We start from the raw sequence: 8,048 nt of genomic DNA on the forward strand, positions 1-8,048 counted from the left end.
GGACTTCCCTCCCACACAAGGATTCGAAACTCAACAATATATGTATTTCTTTGCATATTTGCAACTATTACTTTTAAAAGCACTTTAATATCTCACATAAGAATCTTCGAAACTCCACACATTTATATTGAGAGGTGGACTACCTCAATCCCAACGGAACTCGTGGCTTCAGCCATATGGTCAATTACCGGGAAAAAAAAACTGAAATTAATATCTTTAAGAGGCTGAACATCAAAATCATGCATAAATTAGAAAATATCCACTACAACCATAGTAATTCATACAATGACTAAGAACTAAGAGTCGGAAATTAAAAAGAAGCAAATAGCTCTTGAACCATCATGCTTACACTATATATGGGAAGAAACATGAGTCTACCAAAATAAATAAATAGGTCATTATTTCTTACTGTAATAGTAGCTTTTATTTAAGGGTGGAAACACCTATGGCTTTTATTCACAAATGCAAAGAATACTTTCAAAGGACATTTATGATCATGGAATATTGCAGGCGTGTGACCACTATAAGATAAATTGCAAACAACTAATATTGCTTTTGTCAAAGCTACAGGTTCACCTAGAAGTGCAAACACTATGAGCTTGTTATATAACTAGTAAACACAATTATTATTGTTAAAAATATTAATCTACTTAACATGACAATCACCTGCACTGCCAATAATAGGTAGTCAATACCAAGAACAACAGTTAACAAATCACCATCAGCAAGAGGAAGAACAACCACATCTACAGCTATTCTCCACCTACAGCCATATACAATAAAAAGAATGACACAAAGAAGAACCACCACAACTACAAAAGTTATATCTACTATTTAAAAAGGCACATACATCTTAACAAACATGGCATTAAAGAAGAAAATCATTAGCCATGATCATTACAACCATAACCATGATCAAACCATAAACATATAATCAATATGTATCGAGCAACTTGACAAATTGCATAAACAAATCAAATTAAAAGGCATTTGCATGGGCAAGTTATCAATGCAATAGCTAAACAAAAAGTTTTCAGCAAATATTTTTCCTCCATCTTCATTCATCCATTATCGTGAATACCTAGATTTTGAATAAAGAAATAATTAGAACATGAAGAAAGTTAAATATGGAAACTTGTAAATTGATTTGGATAAAAAAAATATAAAGATGATTACTAAATATTCTTGTCTAATATTCATTGCCAGGCTCGCTCCAGGGTGCCAACATCCGCATTCAACTTTAAAATACTCGAGCAAATTGTAATTGTTAACACACATATCAATCATAAATTTTTGAAATATAAGCATAATAAGCAAATGAAAAATATTACATAAATATAAAAGATTTATATAGCTTTGTTAATATTCTTCATGAAGCCAATTCTGGGTACAAACCAAGACGTCTATAGTAGAAGGGCTCAAAAAACTTTGATACTAATCTACAACTCTATCGCCAGTGCTAAATGTTAACTTAGATAAAATAATTGAGGCTAGAATAGCTAGAATATCTTAAGTCATTCTTGATAGTATAGGATAGACTATTGCATTGCTAGGCTTGAAAATAATGCCTTCAATTCAAAAGCAAACAAATGGTTCGGTGTCCCTTCTAAGCAATGTCTAAAAATCTATTGCTAGGTATAAATGACAATGCCATACTATTGGCCTTTTACAGTATATAATAGCTGAACTTTTAAATAATTTGTAGAGGGCCTTGCCCAAATTTTTACTCTTAGAAAATTTGTCACAATGGTATATTTCTGTTTCTGTTTGTTACAATTATCACACCCTTATGAACCATGATCTTCATGTTTCATAAAATAGAAACATAAGAGCAATAAAGTATAAGGCAAAAGTTTTCATTGTCACCTCCTAAAACATAAACTAACATAATAGTTTTTAATAAGTATTTGATTTCATATACAAGTCTAATAAGGTGGCTCCTAGCTAGGGTAACATGGAAATATTTCTTTTTTTCCAAATTGGAATGCATAGAATTTTTATGCACAACTAATCAAGATGGTGTTGTTATTCTAAAACCATGCATATATATACCACTTTGTATCTTGCTAATAATTATTTACATTTCCATATTATGTTTCTTTTTATAAAAGTATAAGGTTCGTAGCACCTACACGAAATTATAATCCATATATATCATAGTTTTTCTTAATCATTTTGCACCATATAGTGCCCCTTCTAAACACAATTATATTTGGAAGATTTCAAAGATCGACAGAAATATCATGTCCGAGACCCATAGATAACCAACACCTTTCCAACACCCTTCTATCTCTCATCCTCATCTTAGTCCATCCATCACCACTTTCATTTTTTGCCAACATCTTGGCAAATGTTCTACATAGTAAGTGATCAAAATACCCTCGATAGCCATGTACTTTCTTGAACCTGTCAAATTCTTATACGAGAAAACCCGATTGAATTTGAAAAAAAGATCAACCTCTTTAATATATGATTACATCAATTACTATATATAAATGTACATAATTGGTTTATTGTCCATCTTGGCAAAGGTTGTACAAAGCAGGTAATACATAGTGTTGATATTCTTCAAGCATTGAACATGCATAATTTCTCGATAACTTATTAACAAAGATCGTCACATTATTAATTATTCAAAAATTTCACTTAATGAAAGCTTGAATTATATAACCAATATAACAAGTATAAAATCCAAAAACCAACATGAGGTTGATCCAAGAAGCATTCAACCTAGTATATCTTATTGATCTAGAAAGATTTTTGTGCCACAAAAATCTTGATACAATAAGTAACTATCTTATCATCGATCTAGATGCCCACATAGCTACAAAATTAATGGGTACCTTATAGTGAAATAGAAGAATAAAAGCAAGAGAAATAGACTATAAAGTATACGAGACCCTCTAATGAGATCGCTCAAGTATTAGTATGTTACAAGTCTGTTGCCCAGATAGACAACCCAAGAGGAGGGGGTGAATTGGGTTTTAAAATAATTTAGATATTTAAAACGTTGTGGATGACTAATTAAAACTATTGCAAGTTGTTTAATTAAATGCTATGTGCTGTGAGTGATAAGAGAGGAAGAAGAAGAGAGACAATCAAACACAAACACCAAGTTTTATAGTGGTTCGGAGCTAACCCTTGCTCCTACGTCCACTCCCCAAGTCTCACTTGGGAATTCACTATAACCCCCTTGGATTACAGCCGGTTGTTTTCCAAGCTCACAACCAAACTTGTTGTTTTACGAGCTCACAACGAACTCGGTCGGTTTTTCCAGGCTCACCGACTAGAACCACCCCGATTGTTTTCCCGGAATCACAATCAAACCCTTACACACGTTGGTTTTAATAACTAGGCTCACCAACTAACCTCTATACCCTTGATTCAATCCCCCGATTGAATCAAGCAAATACAAGTTGTAAATAAAATAGACAAACAGAAAAACAAGCTTCTCAAAAGCAGATGAAAGACAATATAATCTAAAAGGAGTTTAGAAGCCCTCAAACGCTTTTAAGTTGGAGAAGAGGAATGGCTTCTTAAACTTCGGTCTCCTCTTGAATGTGTAGTCGACTTGAATGCAGGAGGAGCTTCTTTAATTGCTGGGAAGATGTAGGTGAATGCAGTAAATGCAGATCTTCCCTTTTTCTCGTTGAAGAACAAGTTGCAGAGTTGAATGCTTGAATACTTGGAGTGGAATGGTTGTTGTCTGCCTTGCTACAGTCCTCTGTGGCTATTTAAACCAACCCCCACGGAAACTAGCCGTTAGAGAGCTTTTTCTGCCCGTTCTACACACTCTGTACAGTCTGACAATGTGTCCGTTGGTGGGTTGGAGTCGACTCGCGCGATCAGGAGTCGACTCGTCTGTAGCGGGAGTCGACTCATACTCTTCCGGAGTCGACTCTGCAACTATTCCAGATTTGAATTAAAGTTGCCTTCGCGACTGGGAGTCGACTCGTCTTGACCCAGAGTCGACTCGCCAACTTCTGGAGCTGACTTGGCTTTCTCGGAGTCGGCTCATCCCATGAAGTCCGTGGACGTATTTTTGAATTTGGTCCACTCGAGTCGACTCGACTGTCCTGGGAGTCGACTCGGCGCTCAGAGCCCGAACTCCCTATCTTCTGTCTTTTGGCTCGTCCAGTCTTGGAGTCGACTCGAGCTTCCTAGGAGTCGACTCGGCTCTCAGTTTCCGAAACTTGGTCTTCTGCCCTTTTGATGTGAAGCTGCCTTGGAGTCGACTCTAGCTGTCTGGGAGTCGACTCGAATCTCAGAGGCAGTAACTTGGTCTTCTGTCTTCTTTGTGGTCGCGGAGTCTCGGAGTCGACTCGCGTAATGCGGGAGTCGACTCGAATCTCAGAGTCCAGAATCTGCCCTCTGACTTTTTCTTTGTGTACTGCTGAGAGTCGACTCTTGCTGTCTTTGGAGTCGACCTGCCAACCATCGGAGTCGACTCGCGTTCCACTGGAGTCGACTCGAATCTCAGACCCGAAAACTGCTCTCTGACTTTTTCTTTGTATTCCTCTTGGAGTCGACTCTTACTATCCTGGAGTCGACTCGGTGAACATCGGAGTCGACTCGCACACTTCGGGAGTCGACTCGTTGACAGATTCTGAGTTGAAGCTTTCTGTTCGTCTGTCTGTTCTCAGTCGGAGTCGACTCGTCCTCATCCGGAGTCGACTCGAGCTCGTGCCAGTGAACTTGATACGCTTGGAGTCGACTCGTGATACTCTGGAGTCGACTCGAGTCTCAGACTTTGGTTCAAGCTGACTTCTTAACTTATCCAAAAATTATGAACCAAGTCATGAGACACTTAGACAAGATTTTCACTGAAATACTTAATTGAATTCATTAGTAAACAAGAAATATACTCAAATGCTTTGAGCTCATCAAAATCAAATAGGGTTTTAATCAATCACTCCACAATCTCCCCCTTTTTGATGATGACAAAACATTGAGTATATGTAAAGTGAATTGCACAATAAACAATCAAATAAAATCCATAAATGAATTCAAATGTCCGGTAATTCAATTTATCCAAGCTTGAAAGGAGTGAAACAATAAATTTCGGAGTTAAAGCTCCCCCTTTCATTTGGAATTATATAAGCCTTCATATCATGCATTCAATTGTTTGGCTTATATATAATTAATGATTTAGCTTTCTTAAAATTTCAGATTCTCCCCCTCAACATATGCATTCTACTTTGTTTTGATTCTTTGAATTTCCTTTTAATGCTTTGAACTTTTTGAACTGAAATTTTGGTTTTTAGAGGAAAAATCTGTCAATTTGTTCTTGAGTAGGATTCAGTTAATCTCCGAATATCCCTTGAATAGATTCTGGAGATTACTCCATTAGGAGCCCCAAAAGAGAGATAATGAGCCTCGAGGTACCGAATCCACTTAGAACAAATTTGTGTGTTTTAAGAGTTTATCTTTTTATTGATTTCCATTGATTCCTTTTACATATTTTATACATATTTTTTCTTTTACATATTTTATACATATTTCTCTCCCTTTTACATATTTTATACATATTTCTCCCCCTTTTTGTCATCATATCAAAAAGGAGGTAAACAGAACACACAATCAAACATAGATCAAAAGGCACATTATTGAAGAAAAATGCGGCTACTCATTGTATTAATTTGTATGTAAGTACATTTCAGAATACAATAAGTAACGTAAAGCAATACATGTCAAAGCAAAATACAAAAAGTAGCTACGGTCTCCTCGAGGATGTAGGTCCTCCTCTCGAGGATGTATCTCCTCCTCTCGAGGATGTGACTCCTCCTCTCGAGGATGTATCTCCTCGAGGCATGCGCTCCACGAGTGATTGGACCGCATTGGTCACGTTCTCTAGCTGGCGAATGATGGCCTGGATGGCCCTGCTCTGTGTCGTATCCAGCTCGAGTACTGACTTCTGCAGTCCGTCCAGCTTGTCGATGAGCACATTCGACAAGCGCTCGGCCCCTGCGGTGGTGGTGGACATGTCACGGCCGATGTCATCCCGCATCCGTCGAGTGGTGCTCGTGACCTCACTCATGCTGTGGAACTGGGCCTGTATCAAGGTCCTCATGTTGTATATCTCTTGCCGCACCTCAGCCGTCATGTCTGTCACGGCTGTCAGGGAAGGGACCAATGCGGAAGATGTGGGCGCAGGAGAGGGAGTAGGCACCGAACCTCGGAGCTCCCGAAGCAACTCATCCCTCAGATCTCGGACTATCTCCTGCCGCAGCTCCCGGAGCTGCTCAGAATCAATGCGGACCTCCATGGATGGTGGAGCCGAGGAGGAAGGTCCAGCGGAGGTGGTAGGAGCAGGAGTGGATGGAAGATCTGGTAAGTCTGGAAAGTCAGAGTCTGGCTCAGGACTGGGGGAAGGTCTGGTGGTCTGTGTGGTGAGGGAAGACTTCCTAACCCAGATCCCCTCTCTCTTCCGAAACCCCATCCTGTGTAGGGTCCCTGCACGCGTGCGATCAGTCCATCGCAATGCGCGAAAGGGTTCCCCCTCAGAAATGGGAATCTCGTACTCCCTAAACAGAAGAGTGAATATCATGCCGTATGGGAGGGTGAGCCTAGGTCTATCTAGGGGCTCACACAGATACCTATAGATGAGTTTGGGGAAGTTGATTGGAGTGTCCTGAAGAATATAAAACATCAGAGCTAGGTCTCTCTCATTTACAAAATCAAATCTCCCTGTCTTAGGGAAGATGGACCTAGACAATATACTCAAGAGGATCCGCACCTCAATCGGTAGTGAGCTAGCGGATACCTCGTCTAGAGGTGACTGGGGTGGATGCCCTAGAACGGCCGTAAGGGCCTCAACCCTATCCTCAGGGTGTGTGGGAGCCACCCCTACTTGTGGAAGGTGGAGGATGTGGGCAATGAGATCCTCCGTAACGAATAGAGGGACACCGGCTACTGTGCCCTCGATACCCCCATCTCCCCGATGGACGGTACCGTAAAACTCTCTAACAAGGCCAGGGTAAGTGGGGAGGTCTAATGTAAGGAAAAACTCTAAGCCCTGGACCCTAAGTCTATCACCTATGGTGAACCCTTCCCGGGAGAGATAGTCGAAGTCGACATATCTCCCGGTGGTGACGGCCTTCCCGGCCAATGGCCTCACGGGAACCGCCCTAGGCGGGGAACGAGCCGGAGGTGGTGGCCTCGCGGGATCGTGCCGCGCCTTGGAGCGCCGCTCGGGACCGGCCTCGGGTCGGGACCTCTTCCGGACTACGGTCTTACGCGGCATAATGACCTAGACGGGATAAAAAAAAACTAAAGGACGGAGAAAGGTCGACGGAGAAGGCTTGGGACCGACCGGGGACGACCTAGGAAGGGATGAAAACCCAAAGACCGGTGAAGAATCGATTGGAAAAAGCCTTGGGAAGGATTGGGGACGACCTAGGAGTCGGCTCTAGGGCTTGTGAACAGTGGCGGCTTGAGAAAGAAGTATTTTCGAAACGACAAATCTAGGATTAAAAAGTCGGATCCCGACTGCGAGTCGACTCCACTGAGTCGCGAGTCGACTCGACCTCGAGTCGACTCCAGAATATGCGCGAGTCGACTCTCCTTATGCGCCTGTAGACCTCGAGTCGACTCCCGACTATATGTGAGTCGACTCCCCCTCTGCTGCCATCTATGCGAGTCGACTCCCGCAAATGCGCGAGTCGACTCCCCCTTAGGAGCCGACTCTGAAACTTACTCGAGTCGTCTCTAACTTTGGCACGCACCTAAAAATCATGCTTCGTTTGTGCCAAACGAGGGAAAATCACTAAATTAATATCTGATTTGATGATCATTGAAGAGAAACTCTATTTTAACCACAAACTAATCATCAAAATCAATGAATCTAGTGGAAACTACCACTAGGATGGATCAATCACTCCTAATCCCCTCCTAAGCACACTAAACCTCTCTTCACTTAGGGATTTTGTAAAAATATCTGCTAATTGATCATCAGTACAAACAAATTGGAGTGTCACATCACCATTCAATACATGATCTCTTATGAAGTGATGTCGTATCTCAATATGTTTAGTTCTTGAATGTTGAAT

The sequence above is a fragment of the Phoenix dactylifera genome, chromosome 10 (assembly GCF_051530095.1).
Source record: "Phoenix dactylifera cultivar Ajwa chromosome 10, Ajwa_hap1_PhDact_Kaust_v1.1, whole genome shotgun sequence".
NCBI lineage: Eukaryota > Viridiplantae > Streptophyta > Magnoliopsida > Arecales > Arecaceae > Phoenix > Phoenix dactylifera.